The 18796-nt window shown below is 48.1% G+C and overlaps 1 protein-coding gene across 9 annotated transcripts in view; it reads left to right on the plus strand.

Annotated features, from left to right (window-relative positions):
• The first annotated feature begins 2374 nt into the window (after nt 1-2374).
• The window catches only part of RFFL (ring finger and FYVE like domain containing E3 ubiquitin protein ligase), a 51995-nt gene continuing 35573 nt past the window's right edge, over nt 2375-18796 (plus strand). For 2 of the 9 annotated variants that reach the window (XM_043531425.1, XM_037880768.2), the window contains exon 1: nt 2418-2580. The gene's annotated coding sequence lies outside the window, so the exon portion shown is untranslated. Of the gene's footprint in view, nt 2581-4071; nt 4189-15327; nt 15441-16579; nt 16601-18796 lie in introns of those variants that run through there. The other 7 variants (XM_043531422.1, XM_043531420.1, XM_043531421.1 and 4 more) reach the window with 6 other exon arrangements.

Below are 18796 nucleotides of genomic sequence, written 5' to 3' on the forward strand. Positions count from 1 at the left end.
ACTTTAACCTCGCCTTAACGACGTTTTGTGTGTGTTCTCTTCTGCGTACTTTGTAAGTCTTCTTGGATTCAGTGCACACATTTTCCAGGAGTGTCCAAGTCATTAGGGCAGAGATGGAAACGTCTCCAGAGGCAAAAAACAATTTGTTTCTGGGCAATTGCTGTGCTCTCTCTAGTCACCACAAGTGCCAGTCAGAGGAAAGCTTCAGAGGTGAGATAGGAAGAGGTGCAGTGACTTGGTGGAAGGGAAGGAGGAGGGGAGAGAACTCTAGCTAGCTGGAGCAAGGTCAGTGAAAGAAGGTTCCACAACTGGAGAGCGTGGACTGTGGGGAACGAGTGGGTTGGGAAGTAGGGGGAGAACGGAGGGGTGGACATGAGGAGCTCTATGAAAGACTGCCTCCAAATGTCAGGGTGGCTATTTTGAGTGAGTGGGTGGGTGGGAAGTAGGCAGAGAGGCAAGGGGAGATTGGAAGAGTTCTGTCCTTCCTTTCAGTCTCCTTCTTCCAAATGCCCCAAGCCCTGTTGCAATAGTTTGATTTCACAGCTTCCCCACACTATGGATAACTGTAGTGACTCATCTCATACCCCCAACTGGGGTAGAACATATGCAAATATTCAGAAGCAAGGAAATGAAGAAGAAACTCGAAGCAACTGCTAGTTCTCAGAGTATGTTTCACAATCATGGAGCTGTGATGCAAAAGGTTTCGAGGAAATTGCTAAGCAGAGAAGGCTTAAACTGCATAAAGCCGAGCTATACTGCTACAAGCTATCAATCCTTACACTTCAGGGAATAAGCTGCTCACCAGAAGGGGTCAGGAAGAAATGTCCTTCCTCGATCAGCGTACAGAGCCAATTTGGTGTTTTATGCCTTCCTCTGAAGCAACAGAGACAGGCTGCTGCTGACAGCAGAATACTGGACTAGACAGACCATCGCTTAGAGTGGGGCAGTTCCTACCTTCCTGGTGTTGGCTGTAAGGTAAATAACGGGGGCGTGTTTCATGACAGAGATAATGTCGTGAGTCTTCTGGCTGCATTTCAAGCACTTTGAACAGGCAAAGTGTGATATAAGTGGCATGTATTGTTTTTATCAGTGATGTTATGGTTATAGGATCTTGCCTTCAGCTGAAAGGTAGGGGCCAGTGCAAGAGGCAGGATCTTGGATTCAGCAGCCAGAGCCGTGTGGCAAAGCATGACTTCCAACCAAAGTTGACTTTCCCTACATTTATAATGAAATCATGGTTGAACATGGCTTGTGTCCTAAATACCATGAGAATCTGGCTAATCATCTTGGTGCCCACACCCACCCCTGTTCTAATGCAAGCTATGCAGTGTGTACAGAGGGAGATAAGGCACCTTAGATAGTTTTCTAAATGCAGGAGATGAAATTGAAAACAGAGTGAAAAATGCATTCTGAGACATCCCTATCAACTGAAACAAATCTGATGGGAGCTGCTATGGCTGGAGGTTGCTAGGGCAAACAAGATGGTCAAATATCTCATAGAAGTGAGATTATCTTGCATGTACTTGACAGTACCTTTTTGCAGGGAGGACTCAATAGCACTCCACCACTGTGATATGTGCATGCAGCTGCAAGTTAGGGGAAAACCGCAAAGTGGCCAGGGATTTTTAATATGCACCCAGAGCAGACATGATCTCACTCTTTGCCCCCAAAAAGCCAGAAACAGTAATCGCAGTGGAACTCAATGCATCAAAGAGAAGGAAGAGCAGCTGTGACTCTGGCCAGGATCTGAACCCCCAGCAGGGCTGGTCTTGGGTTCAGATTTATTCCCCCAGTTGAGTCCCATGCAGGGATTCAAACCCTAAGCCAGCTCTTGCTTGGGGTAAAGGTTTGAACCCAGGTCCATGGGTCAGGGGCGTCAGATCTTAGATCCAGGCCCTGCTTCACGGGATGATGCTGGAACCTGGACTCTGCCTGGGGGCATTCAGATTTGATCCTGAAACAGGGCCCTGCCCAGGGTTATGAAGCTCCAGCTAGGTCGGGCCTGGGGATTTGCTCTTGGAGTCCAAGGGTGGGATTTACAAGGTGAGGGGACCCTGACACCAGGCTCTGTAGTGGGGTGAGGATAGGGTGACCACATGTTCCAATATTAGGGGCTTTATTTTATATAAGCAACTCTACCCCACTCCCTGAAAGAATTCCTGATTTTTCACACTTGCTAGCTAGGTGAGGGGACCCGCCCCTGCCTCGGGCGGGATTCGAACCGTCTTTCCCAGGGACTAGTTATTTCCGCCCTCATGGTCTAAGCACCACTCCCAGCCTGAGTTGCGCTGCCCCCGCCTCCCCACCAGCGGTCGCTGTGGCGGCGCCGGCTGGCAGCGCCGAGAGGCCGCTCTAGCCCTCCTCTCGCTGGCTTCTACCGCTCTGGCCCACGTCTCTTTGGCTGGCGGCCGCCGGGGTGGGGAGTTGTCATAGCGCCGCCGCCGCGCGGTGCGGAGGGGGAGGTTCGGTGCAGGCGCCAGCGCCCTTCCCCTCCCCTCCCCCCCCCCGCCTCGCCGGAGGGGACGGCCCGGGCCGGGTGATACCAGAGACACCCCCGCCCGGGAGCGAGGGGCAGAGCAGGTGAGGGGGCCGGGGGGTCAGGAGAGAGGCGGGGGGGGGCTGCCTGGGGTTGGGGGGTCAGGAGAGAGGCGGGGGGGGGGCTGCCTGGGGTTGGGGGGTCAGGAGAGAGGCGGGGGGGGCTGCCTGGGGTTGGGGGAGGCAGGAGAGAGGCGGGGGGCAGGAGAGGCGGGGGGGCTGCCCGGGGGGGGCAGGAGAGAGGCGGGGGGGGGCTGCCCGGGGTTGGGGGGGGGCAGGAGAGAGGCGGGGAGGCAGGAGGGGCGAGGGTCAGGAGAGAGGCGGGGGGGCTGCCCGGGGGGGGGGCAGGAGAGAGGCGGGGGGGGGCTGCCCGGGGTTGGGGGGGGCAGGAGAGAGGCGGGGGGGGGCTGCCCGGGGTGGGGGGGGCAGGAGAGAGGAGGGGGGGCTGCCCGGGTTTTTGGGGGGGTTGGAGGGGGGGGGCTGCCCGGGGTTGGGAGGGCAGGAGGGAGGGATGGGCTGCCCGGGGTTGGGGAAGGCAGGAGGGGCGGGGGTCAGGAGACAGGCGGGGGGGGCTGCCTGGGGTTGGGGGGGCAGGAGAGAGGTGGGGGGGCTGCCTGGGGTTTTAGGGGGGCGGGAGAGAGGCGGGGGGGGCTGCCCGGGGTTGGGGGGCGGGGGAGAGGTGGGGGGGCTGCCTGGGGTTTTGGGGGAGCGACGGACTGTCCGGGGTTGGGGGAGGGGGGGCTGCCTGGGGTTGGGGGGGCAAGAGAAAGGTGGGGGGGCTGCCCGGGGTTTTGGGGGGAGTAGGAGGGAGGGATGGGCTGCCTGGGGTTGGGGGAGGCAGGAGGAGGGGTCAGGAAAGAGGCGGGGGGGCTGCCTGGGGTTGGGGGGGCAGGAGAGAGGTGGGGGGGCTGCCCGGGTTTTGGGGGGAGCAGGAGGAAGGGATGGGCTGCCCGGGGTTGGGGGGGCTGCCCGGGGTTGGGGGAGGCAGGAGGGGCGGGGGTCAGGAGAGAGGCGGGGGGGCTGCCCGGGGTTGGGGGGGCAGGAGAGAGGAGGGGGGCGGGGGGGGGCTGCCTGGGGTTTTGGGGGGGCGGGAGAGAGGTGGGGGGCTGCCCAGCGTTGGGGGGGCAGGAGAGAGGCGGGGGCAGGAGGGGGGGGCTGCCCAGGGTTTTGGGGGGGCAGGAGAGAGGCAGGGGGGCTGCCCGGGGTTTTGGGGGGAGCAGGAGGGAGGGATGGGCTGCCTGGGGTTGCGGGGGCAGGAGAGAGGCGGGGGGGCTGCCCGGGGTTGGGGGAGGCAGGAGGGGCGGGGGTCAGGAGAGAGGCGGGGGGGGGGCTGCCCGGGGTTGGGGGGGCAGGAGAGAGGTGTGGGGGGGGCTCCTGGGGTTGGGGGGGCAGGAGAGAGTGGGGGGGCTGCTCGGGTTGGGGGGGCTGTCCCCGGGGGGGTAGGAGAGAGGTGTGTGGGGGCGGTGTTGGGGGTTCATTGGGCTTTGTTCTCTCTTGGGCAGGGGGTGAGGCGAAGGGGGCTGTATTGCTGTGGAGGGGTTGGTGAAGGGTTGGGGAGCCCCTTAACAAAGTCCTGTGGGTAAAGCCTGAGATTGTGGGGACTGGGAATTAGGAGCTGCTGTATTTCAAACACTGGCTGCAGTGTGCTGGCAGGTAAGTCCCCTTCCGTCTCTGTGTGCCTCGCTTTCCCCATTTGTCCAACGGCCACAGTGACACTGAACCCCCTGGCAGAGGGTTGTGAGGCTCAGTTAGCTACTATGTGTAAATGCTGCCAGACAGTAGAGTGCTGTGGAAGTGTCAAGTGTTGTTATTTTGCCTTAACTGTTTGCTGTCATGTGCATTTTATCATGTCCAAAGTCCTTGCTCATTTGGTACAATGCCAGTGGCACCAGGATGCTGTTTTCTTGATGTAATGGAGCCAAACTAGTTTCTCAATGAATAACTTTACCCGTATAGTGGAAATACCCTTCCTGTTTTTATGTCATAAACAAAATCAGGCAAAAATTAAATATTTATCTTAACAAAGTGTAAATAACGATGGAAATGTAACAGGAAGGCAAAGGGGCATTATCTGTGAGCCAGGTGAAAAGTAAAGGTAGTTTGCCTGTTCTTCAGAGGCTTTTTCCTGTAAGCTAGACAAAGTGTTGCTGGGGAAGTAATGACATGCCTTGTCAAGGTAGGCTTCTAACAAACATTGCAGTATTATGATTAATTGTAAATAAGTGTCTCACATTGAAAACTCACTTACACATAGTCCAGTCTGAATTTGTACAGATTAGGCACTTGGTGGGGGGGGAAGGAAGCACCTGCAAGTACTTTACACGTTTTGAACGCTAATGGAAGGACTCTTGCACTTCATAACAGTTCATGTATCTTAATCTAATGTATCTTTATGATAGCAGAAGGCAAGCCAATAGTGTAGAGGTAAGCATGACATAAGAATTTAGCTAGCTAGAAGAATTTAGCTTTACAGTTCACAGATTCTAGTAGCGTGCAAGGTGATGTTTAATCTGCCAAGAGATACGGAAGCGTGTGTCATTTATGTATTGTTTACTAAGACTCTGCATTGCCACTAATTTTTTTTCACAGAATATGTATATGTTATGTCCTAGAGCACGTTGTGCAATTCTTAATTAGATGTTCTCTTTAGAGAACTATAATGCTATGGTGTATTAAGTTGTGTTACTCGGTCTTTCTCACTTGACTGGATCAATAAGGAACTGGACTAAGGGAAATACTTCTCTAGTTTCAGCACTCCCTTTCATTACGCTGGTGATTGGAAAGTAAAGTAATTTTTTATTTAGGATTATCTTTCTGCAGGTTTGAAGGCAGTGGGGTTTCTTTTTCTTACACTAGCTGTACTAACTGCAAATTGATATGGCATAGATGGCTACAGTAATCCTTTTTGGTTTTGTTTGAAATTTACTCAGTGTCATAATTTTCACTAGTACCATTTTATTTTACCAGTTCCAAATAAATTGAACCCATATAAGTATTAGCAGAAGAGTAGTGGGGGTGAACTATCTGTGTTCAATATTTCCTGTATGTTCTAGATCAGTGGTCCTCAACCTATTTACCATTGTGGGATACACATGCAGCTCTCTGTGTTTGGTGGGCCTCATCCACACACAACACAATATACCAGGAGTGGCCAAACTTACTGAACCTCCAAGCTGCATACAATAATCTTCAGAAGTTTGAGAGCCGCAAGACACACACAACCTGCCCTATGGGGTGGCACCTGCTGGGCTGTGGGGCTTCTGTCCCGATGCTCCCCCGACGGGCTAAATTCCTTAACCCCCTCCCGGCAGAAGCCCCATGTCTTACCACACTGCCGCAGGGCAGAAGCCCCGAGCTCCCGCCTTGCCCAGTCTTGAAGGTGGAGAATGGGTGGGGTGCTCGGGGAGCTCCAGGAACTGCACTTCGACTGTGAAAGAGCTGCATGCGACTCATGAGCCACTGTTTAGCCCACCTGCAATATACTCTACCTGTACGGCCCTGAAAATGTCACATGGGCCGCAGCTCTGTGCTGATTGGGCCGTGGGTTGAGAACCACTGTTCTAGACCCTCCCTTCTCTCATATTCAGAATACTATGTCCCTATAACAACTTCTGTGTTCACAATGTTGGTGGTGAGAAGGATTTGTGGTTATATCAGCAAGCTGCCCTATGGATAAACATAACTGGCTTTAATGGAACAACTGGGTCCAATGAAACAAATTGATCCACCTAAATCCATTATCTTCTCTACTACACTGGCCAGTGCTGGCTGTTTCAGGATGCATCCTCTGAGTGGTTGGGGAACTGTCTAACTATAGAGTAGAGGGGTTTGAGCATTTCCTCTGTCAGTATTAATCAGACTTTAATGAAAGCAAAGATATCTTCCACTGTAATTTGTCTGTGGATAAATGTTTATTTACCCATGCCTTTACTGAGGTGAAATAGACTTCCACAGGTTTCCACAAGAGTTATGCCCTTTGAATGGAGTGTCCCCGTACCCTCTCTTCCTATGCTTGCAGGATTAAAAATAAAATTAAGGCAGAAAGCCATGCAGTAATATCTTTAAACTATCTGGGGCTTGTTAGCATACTAGATGCATTTATTTTGTCAATCTAATTCCTTCCTCCCTTCCCCATCCCAAACCTGTATTCCCTGTCTTTGTTGTTGGCTTTGGAAGTACATGCTTTTAATTTTCATAGCTAAAGATGTACTGATTACTTGTAATACTGTAGCCTTGTAATTCAACCCACCAAGTTTGTTGGTTTCATTTACTTATAACCTAGACCTGGGTGGGCAAACTACGGCCTGGGGGCCGCATCCAGCCCTTCAGACGTTTTAATCTGGCCCTTGAGCTACCGACGGGGAGCGGAGTCCGGGGCTTGCCTTGCTCCACACGTGCCGTGGCTCTGCACGGCTCCCAGAAGCAGCGGCATGTCCTCCCTCCGGCTCCTACGCATACAGGCAGCCTGGGGGCTCCGCACGCTGCCCCTGCCCCAAGCGCGGGCCCCGCAGCTCCCATTGACAGGGAACTGTGAGCATTCATGGCCCGCCATACAATTTCCATACCCTGATGTGGCCCTCGGGCCAGTTTGCCTACCGCTGACCTAGACTGTACATTCTTTGGGGGCAGGGACTGATTTAAATGTTTGTTCAGTGCCTACATATTTTGGAAGGAATATTAAATCTAATGTTTCAGGCCTTAAACTAGTCTCTGTAGAGATCATGGTAAAACCTCATGTCGAGGCAGGCTATCCTACAGCTGTCTACTGTGGGGATCATACACCTTTCTCTGAGGTATCTGGTTAGACTTACTCAGTTTCTCTAAACTGGAGGTGAGGCTGATCAATCTGTAATTCCTGGAAACTCCTCAAGGCTTTTTTTTCTAGAAGATACATTTCCACATTAGTGACTTTCAAGTCTTTAGAAACAATTGTTGCTTTTAGAGCAGGGGTGGGCAAACTTTTTGGCCTGAGGGCCACATCTGGGTATGGAAATGGTATGGAGGGCCATGAATGCTCACGAAATTGGGGGTGGGGTGCAGGAGGGGGTGAGGGCTCCAGAGGGGGAGGGCAGGGGCAGCGTGTGGAGTCCCCTAGCTGACCCTACCTGTAGGAGTCGGAGGGGGGACATGCCGCTGTTTCCAGGAGCCGCGTGGAGCCACAGCATGCGCAGAGCGGGGCAAGCCCCCGACCCTGCTCCCCGGCGAGAGCTCGAGGGCCGGATTAAAATGTTTGAAGGGCTGGATGTGGCTCGCGGGCTGTAGTTTGCCCACCCATGTTTTAGAGACAGGATGCATCCTTTTCAGGATCTCCCAATATCTATTGAGTACCTAGTAATTTCCTGCACTTGAGTTTCTCAATTTGCTCTAGAATACTAGTTAGATTTCCTTTTTTGGTAAAGCCACACTGACTTCCTATGTCAGGTAAGGTTTGAATAGGAATTGGTATGCCTTCATTTGTTTAGCTTGTCCCAAGAGCTAAACTATGTAAGTTGGGTTTTAACCTATGTAAGAGTGCTCACACACAAAAATGCATTGATTTAACTACGTTAGTGCAACATCACACCCTTAGGTGCACTAGTGCAACTTGTATGTGTAGATCAGGGGTCGGCAACCTATGGCACGCGTGCCAAACACGGCACGTGAGCCGATTTTTAATGGCACGCTGCTGCCGGCCGGGTCCCAGCCGCGAGCCCCGCTCAGCCCGCTGCCGAACCCCCGGGACCCCGGCAGGCAGCAGTGTGCCATTAAAAATCCTGCCTGCCCTGGCCTGCCCTCCCCCCCCACCCCCCGTGGGGGCAGGGTGAAGAAGGTTAGTCCTGCTGGCTACTGCTGCAGGGCAGGCAAGCTCCCTCCTCCCCCGCCTCTTCCCCCAGCGTGCTGGGTTGCTGCCCCTCCTCCTCTCCCTCCCTGCCGCCCATCAGCTGATGGCCCTTGTGACAGAGGGGGAGAAGCCGAGCCCGCAGCGTACTCGTACTCGCTGCTTCGGGGAGGAGGTGGAGAAGAGTTGGGGACAGGGCCTTGGGGACAGGGTGTGGAATCAGGGCATGTCCCCTCCAGCCCCCTGCCATGAGCCACTCTGGGCAGGGGGCTGGGAGCGACCCCCATGACCCTAGCCCACACCCCCAGCCCTCTGCCTTGATCCCAGCACCCCCCTCACACACTCCTAGCCCTGACTCCAGCCCCCCCCACAGACCCAGCCCCCTCACACCCCATGCTCTGATTCCTGCACCCCCTCACATGCCCCCAGCCCTCTGCTATGACTCCTGCACCCGCCACACCCCATGCCCTGACTCTTGCACCCCCCACATTCCCACCCCCACTCTGAGCACCAAATGGGAGTTCCTGCACACCCCCCCCACCACATTCCCACCTGCACCCCTTGCACCAAATGGGCGCTGCCCAGGTAAGCACTCCACACCCAAACCTCCTGCCCCAACCCTGAGCCCCCTCTGTCATTCTAGCTCTTGGCCAGGCCCAACACCCCAACCTCCAGCCTGCTCCTTCACCCCCAGCTCTGTGCTCAGTGCACTCCCACCCTCAGCTCAGTGCAGAGAGAGAGGAAGAGAATGGGCGAGAACCAGGGAGAAGGTAGGTGCCCACTCTATGTGGGCAGGGCTGGGATCCCAGACAGGCAGCGGGCTGAGCCGCTCGGCCCACTGCCGGTCTGGGGTCCCGGCCGCTGGCCCCGCTCAGCCCGCTACTGGTCTGGGGTTCTGGCTGCCAGCCCCTTGTCAGCCGGGATCCTGGTCGCAGGCCCCGCTCAGCCCGCTGCCGGCCTAGGTGAACGGAATCCCAGGCTGGCAGCAGGCTGGCGGCGTAAGATCAGCATTTTAATTTAATTTTAAATGAAGCTTCTTAAACATTTTGAAAACCTTGTTTACTTTACATATGACAATAGTTTTAGTTATATAATAAATAGACTTATAGAGAGAGACCTTCTAAAAAACATTAAAATGTATTACTGGCACGCAAAACCTTAAATTAAAGTGAATAAATGAAGACTCAGTACACCACTTCTGAAAGGTTGCCGACTCCTGGTGTAGATCAAGCTTATGTCGATATTGTCCCTTGTCAGGGTCAAAACAATCTGCTCTAAAAGCAGTCATTCTATGGTATCAGTAAATCGCTTCTTCGTACCATACCGTTCAGTCAGTTTTGTGGTTGTTAAAATCACCCACTGTAAACATTTGCTAATGAGAGGTTATTTATAGTGCTTTCGGTTTATGTGCAATGATGATATGTTTTGTAGGCTTGCATCATGCATTCATAGTTTTCTTACACATTCACGTCAATATTCCTTTGGAACTTTTTTCTCTTTAGATATCTGTGGCTCAGGCAAGGCACTGAGCAATGGAATTCTTTGGATGGGAGGGGTGGTCGGTAGCAAGTTAAAGCTGCATTGTACCTTGCAACTAGTGCATTCTGATACAACACAACTTTGGTAACTCTGCTGTGGTCCCCGTGAGGAGAGTTGGATTGGTGGACGCTTTGTCCTTTAACTAGTTGCAGTGAGCTACTTTTATTCATCACATCTCTAATGGGGTCTTCACAGGTACTTGGTTTTGTAATTTTGAGCACAAATGGGTCCTGGAGTCCTGAAATAATTTTTTTTAGAATGATCAGTATCTCTATAATTATAGGAAGATGAATGGCTTCTGTGTTTAGACAATTAGCATTTTTTCTCATGTGAATCCAGGAAACTGTTCCCATATGTGCCTGACATTCTAGGCTAATTGCAGAGACGGGTGAAATGTGAAGCCTAATAGATGGTTGGAGGGTGTTTTGGGGGGTGGGGTGATTAAACAATAATGAAACTGTTAGATGCTTGCAGGGAAACACTGCTGCCTGTGTGTGGACTTTGCACTGGAGAAAGTTTCAATTGTTCCAAAGCAGGGCTTGCTCTAAAATGTAGCTTTTGTGGCTGCTAGTAGCATAGTTGTCTAAATTACTGACTCTCTTGAGGCCATTATACAGGCATTGCAAAATATTTTTGGAAACAGTTTATTTTATGATTCAAATAAAGCTTTGTTTTAAATGTCCCTTCCCACTTTATAATCAAAAACCTAGAAATTGAGGAAGATAATTCTTATATTTTTTTAATTCACAGAATGCTGCAATTCAAAATTCAGGTTCTTCAAACTGGAGACTGATATTTGCGTAGTTCATGCCTTGTAGTTTTTAAAGAAATTGAAAAACTTGTCAGGTATTGTATGTGATCACTTGTTTCCTTATAAGGTCAGTCAGCTTCTGTTCTGTGTTGCTATTTCATATCATTTTTGTGCACAGGGACCTCTGTTACCATAAGTAAGCGCAAGTTTACACTACAAAATTAAGTCAACCTAAGTTACGTTGATGTACAGCCGCCACAATAATTAAATCACTTTTACACGTCCACAGTACACTCCTTTCACAGTAACAGCCGTGTTAGTCTGTATTCGCAAAAAGAAAAGGAGTACTTGTGGCACCTTAGAGACTAACCAATTTATTTGAGCATGAGCTTTCGTGAGCTACAGCTCACTTCATCGGATGCATGCATACAGGGCTGACTGGAAACATGGTGCAGTTTTCCCTAACCCATAATGTTATCTCCATCCCATAATGTTTCGCGCCTCTTTTCAAAAGCCCCACAGCCCACTCCATCTGTGTGAGAAGGATGGATCCTGCAAAGCTCTGCATTGTTGTGATGAGCCTTGCAAGCATGGCGCGCCTGATCCTGCGGTATTTGCAGAGCTGCCAGAGGAGCTACAGGGAACATGATGACTCCTTGGAGGCTAGGTTGCTGTGGGACATAGAAAGAAACAATTCAAGGTGGTTGTTGGATTCACAGAGCAGCTGCAGAGGTGGAGTGCTGGTTCGGAACCTGAGAAACAAACACTGACTGTTGGGATCACATTGTTATGCAGGTTGGGATGACTCGCAGTGTCTGCAGAATTTTTGGATGTGCAAGGCCACATTCCTAGGTGTGTTTGTGTGTGTGTAGCTTTCCCAAGCCCTCCAGCAGAGTGACACCAAAATGAGAGCTGCACTGACCGTGGAAAAGCAATTGGCGATTGCTAGTGATCAGTTGGGGATCAATTTGGAGTAGGGAAATTCACTGTGGAGGTAGCTGTGATGCAAGAATGCAGGGCCATTAATTGCGTCCTGCTATGAAGGACTGTGACTTTGGGCAATGTGTAGGACATATTGGATGATTTTGCAGAAATGGTGTTTCTGAACGGTGGTGGAGTGATAGTGGCACACGTATCCCTATTTTGGCACCAGACCACCTTGCCACAGAGTACATCAACGGAAAGGAATGCTTTTCTATGGTATTGCAAGCATTGTGGATCACCAGGGATGTTTTACTGACATCAACGCAGGATGGTAAAGGAAGCTGCATACACACACATCTTTAAGAACATAGGCTTGTTCAGAAAGCTGCAAGCAGGGACTTTTTCCAGACCAGAGGATTACCATTGGGGATGTTGAAATGTCAGTAGTGATCCTGGGAGACCCAGTCTACCCCTTACTCCCGTGGCTCATGAAGCCGTACACCAGCCACCTTGACAGCAGCAAGAAGTGCTTTAACAACAGGCTCAGCAGGTGCAGAATGACCGTTGAATGTGCCTTTGGCTGTTTGAAAAGCTGCTGGTGCTGTCTACTCATGAGATTTGATCTCAGTGGAAAAAAAATCCCAATGGTTATAGCTGCCTGCTGTGTGCTTCATAATATCTGTGAAGCAAAGGGGGAAAAGTTTCTGCTGGGGTGAAGGGTGGAGGTGGAATGGCTGTCTGCTGATTTTGAGCAGCCAGATACTGGGGTTATAAGAAGAGCTCAACAGGGAGCTATATCAATTAGGGAGTCTTTGAAAGACCATTTTAATAGTGACCTACAGTAAAGTATGTTGCTGTAGTGTGCTCTGCTTGGCACTGGTTTTTTTGAACCCCGGTATGAACCTTGTAATGAGTGCTCAGTGTGTAGTAATATAACATTGAAAATGAATGTACCTATTGCCATTATCTGTGAATGATGTCAGACCCACCCAGCATATGCTGTGAACTAATAAAGATGAATTAAGTTTCCATAAATAGACTTTTATTCCAAACCTATGCAAACAGACATATTTATAAAGGAATTAAACTTTATAAATACAAGGAAAAGAACCTTTGAAGGGGAAAGAACATTCATTTTCATTTCACAAACACATACACCAGCTGTATCTCTCACAGGTCAGTGTATGTGTGGCTGTGATTGCCTGTACTCTCCTTCAGGGTGGAGTGATGGGGTAGTGCATCAGCCCCGGATTTCCTGGGAATGTGTGTAGGGAGGTCCCAGAATGCAACTATCTATGGGCTGCAGAGGAAGGCGAGCACGGATCTTTTGAACCTGAAGATCAACAAGAGTCTCCAGCATCTCTCGTTTGCTGCTTGAGAAGTGCTAGCATCTCCTGCTGCGCTCTCTCTCTCTCCTTTTCCTTTGCTTTTCTCCTCTCCATTCTATCCCTTTCCTTTCTGTCCTTGAGGGTGATCCTCCAAGCTCTGTGCTCAGTATCTGAAGCCCCAGAGGCTTGCAGGATCTCTTGAAACATGTCACTACACGTCCTCTTCCTTCTTCTTCTTATCTGACTGAGCCGCTCCGCTGGTGTGGATGGAGAGACCCTCAAGGTCACATTTCCAGATGCAAAAGATACAGTACACAGAGGTACTATTGAGAGTGTATTCACAAGATAAACGGAAACTTGGTATCCTGAACTCACTCCCCTTCATCCACACAAGTTACAGGCACTACATTCTCACTTCTCCTTGAGATTCATAGAGCACAGCAGCAGTCCCAGCCATGGTGAATACCGCCCAAAGACAGGGGGCGAGTTGGGACAATGGGGGTGTGGTAGCTCATGGGCATGACTATATGTGGTTAGGAGAATTGAACTGAATGCTGGTACCGTTTTCCACAGGCAGTGGTGATGTTAGCTGAGATCTCACTCCTGTGTGTAATGGAGGCTGAAAGGGAACAGCTCCTGCATGCGTCTGTCTGCAGACAGGGACCCTATGCTGCTAGCCTGTGCGCTGCAATGGTGCCTGCTGAAGTAATTGCTGAGTGGTGTGGGAACGTGTCCTATTGTGGCGGAAGAAATAAGGCAGCCCCACCCAGAAACCTTGGGCAGAGGATTGCAGACTACCTCCAGGAAAGTTTCCTCGAGATCTTTATGGAGGATTCATGGGACATCCCAGTGCACTTAAACAAATTATTGTGCAGGGCCCCCTTGGCCTAATTGTGCAAGGGAGTGAGAAGCAGATAGCAACTTTGTATCTATTGGTTATTTCACTACCTGTTCAAGCATGATTTAAAAAAGAGTAAATGAACAGAGGTGTCCCTGCAGTTTCAAAGCAAATTGCGCACTTACCAGAGGTTCCTTCCCCTGCATCAGGCTTGCCCATACTGGACTGTAGGGACTGGCTCGACTGCTCTGGAATAAACAGGTCCTGGCTGGCTGCACCACTGGATCCCCCGGTCATCTGTCCCCCATACTACTCCTCCCTTGTCCAACATCACCTCCTCACTATTCACTCAGGGGGCCTGTGATTCTGACTCCCCTGAAGTACCACGGGGCTCTTCGGGGTGGTCTCAGCCGAGGATGGCACGCAGCTCTTTGTAAAAGTGGCATATCTGCAGCTCTGCACCAGAACAACTGTTAGCGTCCCTGGCCGTCTGGTATGCCTGCCACAGCTTCTTGGCTTTCATGTGGCACTGCTACGGGACCCTCTTTTAGCCCTTCTCCCTCATGCCCCGAGTGGTCTGCTCGCAGATATGGACGTTTCTACAGCTAGATCGTAGCTGTGCCTGCACAGCCTCTTCTCCCCACAGACACAGGAGCTCCACCACCTCCTGTGTACTCCAGGCAGGAGCATGTCTGCAGCGTGTAACCAGCGTGGTCAGCTGGGCAGTTGCTAGGTGAGCTGTCCATGCTAAACAAACAGAAAATGGAATTTCAAAAATTTGTGAGCATTTAGAGTAGACCTGTGTACCTGGCTGCTGGGCAACAAAGTTCAAAATGGTGACCATGGCGGTCACAGTAGGGCATTGTGCGACACCTCCCAGAGGCCACTAAAATTGACATAAGCAATGCAGTGTCTAGACTGACGCTGCGTCGACCTAAGTATGTCGCTCTAAGCACTAGGCCTGTCGGGGAGGTGGAGTTATTAAGTTGGTGTGGTGAGTGAGTTACATCAACAGGAGCCACATTTTAGTGTAGACGCTTACAGAGTTAGATCAACATAAGCTGCCTTATGCCAACCTAACTCTGTAGTGTAGATCAGGCCTAACCCTATTTATTATAGAGGCTTCCTTTACACAGAGGAGAACTTCAAGACTCTGGATGCAGGCTCTTGTACAAAAAGCAGCTTACTCTTCTAACTTGCTTTACTATTTTTGTGTTTATGCCAAGACTTTTCCCCTCCCCATCTCTTTTTTTTTTTTTTCCTGTTTAATCATTGAAAGGTCACAATCCTCTGTGTATGACATCACTATATTCCCATGAAAATTACATGAGTCATTCAATCAGCATTGTGACTTCCTTCTAGGATGAAGTAAGAAATGGCTAAAATGTGTTGCCACTGATGCTATTAAATATATTGGAGCTCTAAAAGTGAATTGAAATATTTTAAAAATACATACAAAACTGTAAGATGTCAAAATGTAGGTAATTATGTATATTTAAATATTACAAATTATTAATGCATTTTGGAGCAAAATACTTGAAAATTACTTTTTTTTTTTTTTTTTTTTTTTGGGTGCTCCCACCCTGGCTTTCAGATATCCTTGTCTACTGCTACAGTTGATGCTGGTAACACCTTAAAGCTGTGTAAAGAATGGCTTTTACCTCATTGTTGTAGAGGTGCTGAGGTCATCTCTGAACGCATGTTTTAGTGAGTAAAAATCTCTTTGTAATGTAAGTCTGTGTGTTCTAAAAATTTGAGATCTCAAAAATAGCATGTTTGATATTATTTATGCATTTCCATTCTCCTGACTCAGTCCATTGCTTTACGTGTAAGATCACCCTTCTCACCAGTGATGACATTTTCAGTGATTACATGTCCTATGACATTTCCAGAACTTCAAGCCCGTAGAGATGTGTATGTTCTTATCCTGATGGCTGCTAAGACATGTTACTTCTATGTTTAATTCCAAAATAAATGTATGTTTTCAATGTGAAGATCCATCTTCATGTAAATGGACAATTCTTAATGAGCCATCAAGTTAAGAAACTAGAAGTCAGAGTGGATATAACTTAATTTGATGTTAAAAGGCTGTTTGGCTAAAAAGACAACATAATATAACGCTTTTTAATGTCAGAACTGTCGTCTATTTCTTGTGTTAGGATGCCAGATAACAACAGCTGTCATTTCTGACCCATCACAGAATGCTGCCTGTGCACGGAAGAGATTAAATGGACATCTTTAGTTGTTTTAGAATTGAATGAGTAAGCATACTGGGTCAGTCAACAGTTATGTTTACAAGAGTGAGAGAGATTTTCCCAAGAGTGAGAGAAAACAAGATAGATCAACTCCTGCCAACTTTCATGATTGGTTTTTTCTTCAAGCCCCAATTCCAGTAATCATATTATTATTTGACAATCTCAGCAGTTGTCTTCCCCTTCCCTCCCCCCCCCCCCCCAAATCTGCCATCATGGTTACCAAGAGGAACTTGAAAATGTGACTCAAAAGTACCCTAAAGGTTTAAGACCCAAAAGGCAAATAAAATTCCCCAGATTATTTTTTTTTATTTTTATTTTTTAATTTCATGATTTTTAAGCCACTCATGATTTTGAGGGCAGGGGGTGTTGTTTATGATTTTTGAATGCTTGGAGTTGGCAGTACTATATTAGTTGGGAACTAAAATATGAACCTTTTATGCCTAATGACTTGGATCATATATGGGGGATTTATTCTCCATGATATAGGTCTGGAATCTCGTTGATGTTGGTTATTGTGGGACGGTTGAAGTGATCAGTACCTACTAACCTTGCCATCTTTTTTTAGAATTGTGGGTGTGGCTTTTGAATAACTTGGCATGGTGACTTAACCAGGTTTGTCAAGTTTATGTTATTTACTGGGAATGCCTCTATGCATGCGTCTTGTATAGGCAACCACTGTAATATGCCTATTTTATTGAAATACAATTTTGGGGGGATGTGAGTTCCAGTACCTTTGGTGAATCATAATTCTGAACTGCAGCCTGATTTCCTTGTGCTCCTCTTGACATTCTACATTGATTTTTCTGAAGTATGTACTAGATCAATGCAGTGTTCCACCAGAGTACAGGTGCAGTTGTTACACCATGCAGGGAAGCCAAAACTTAGGAATCAATTTGTATTCCTTGCCAAGGTTGTGGGTGCCAGTGTTTTGAAACTGTTCCTGGTTTTAAGAGTGTTTGTACTGATCTGCCAGCTAAGCACCTCTAAGTAGGTCTGGAGGCAAGCTTCCCAGCCCAGGTAGAAAGAATGGAGCTAGGGTGCTAAAAATAACCGACACCCTGGGCTTGAAAACCTGAGCTCCATCCCGCGCCTCAGAGTTCACACTATTTTTAGCATCCTAGCTAAAGCCCTCCTAGCACAAGTCTATCTGGGCTGGGAAGGTTGCGCCCGTTTGCACTGTATACATACATACCTGAAGTGACAATGTTTCCACAAGGTTGTAGAGATGGTATCTTTCAAACTGCTAGGTACATATTATTGCTTTGTACTCTTTGACAGTTGGGTTTGCAAGTTTTGAGATGGTATAAAGCACTGGTTTCTAGCTCTAGTAGTTCACAGGTTACCAACCATTAATATGCTGCTGGAATTAAGATTGGAGGAAGACAGAGAAGCAAGATGGCAATTGAAAAGATGCCATTTTAAGGTCATCTGATTCAGAATTTTCCAGGCCCAGAAAAAATGCATTATATTACTAGAAAGCTGAGAGATTCAGCTCTGTAATGGATAGCAGTATAAATGTCATACAACATTTCCTACTAGCCCTAGTGACTTATATCAGACATCATATTCAGTCCTCTTGGGTTTTTTTCTAGCAGTTATCCAAAACTGAACGGAGCAAATCTTGGACTTCAAACAGTTCAGTGCTAAATGGACATTGTTTTTGGAGCTATAATGATATTTACTATTTAAAAATAGCATGTATAGAGCAGAGCCTCAGAGTGTCTGCAATCTTTTACCCATATAGCACTCCTGTATGGAGGCAAGTATTTTCATTCCTATTTTATAGATGAGGAAAGTGAGGGTACATTTATAATACAGGGACTATACCAGGATAGGTGTGGCGCCGTAGCTATGTTGACATAGCTCTCTAGTGTAGACCTGCCTACACCTAGGGTGGATTTGATTGAAATCAAATTTATTTAAATCATGATTTAAATCACTAGTCAGGAAGACTTGATTTAATCTTGGTTTTCTACCTAAAAACATGGTTTTCTGCATTCTTGTTGATTTTTGTAACCTTAATACATATTCTTCACAACTCCGAGAGAGATGTAGGTTTCATTTTTAGAAGGTACACACGATACATTTTTAAGCAGTGATTTATTTTGAAAACTTCTCAGATTAGTTTTACAGCTGTCTCAGAAAATGAATGATTGTTTGGTTATTTCATTTACTAAAGGTAATTGAAGCAGATATTTATGAAGTCAGTGGGAGGTGAACTATCTCCAATTCAACAGGTTAATCATTAATATTTGGAGGATTTTCTTGCCATGCTATATTAGGAGAACATCACCAGACAGACACTTTAATTGTTTTATTTAACTAAAATAACAATGTTAAGTATTCTGGATTTTTTTCTTCAACAGCAAACATAATATTTTAACAAAACAAGCATATGTGCCTCACTTCTCACATTTATCTCCAGACTTCTTCTCCTTGTCTGGATCTGTTCCTCCCCCAACAATCTTCTATTCATTGAACTTTTTGAAACTTTGTACTTTTAGAGAGAGGTAAGGGATTGACTCTGTGTACAGAAATTTGCAGAGGGATAATAGAGTTGAGGTCTGTTATTTCTCACCTCTGTATATTATTTATTTAAAAACATTTTTGGTGTTAACAAGCATGTTACCTCTGGAGAGACAAATCCACAGTTTGAGAACGGCAAAACTAAGCATCTCTGATGCTATCTTTTAGATTGAGCACTGAGTCCCATTGGGTAGATAGAAAGATTCACCTAAATAATCTATACAGAAGCTTGTGGAACCCCATAAAATTGGGTCCCTAATCCATGAACTATTGGAACTCACT

This window comes from Chelonia mydas, chromosome 17 (genome assembly GCF_015237465.2).
Source record: "Chelonia mydas isolate rCheMyd1 chromosome 17, rCheMyd1.pri.v2, whole genome shotgun sequence".
NCBI lineage: Eukaryota > Metazoa > Chordata > Testudines > Cheloniidae > Chelonia > Chelonia mydas.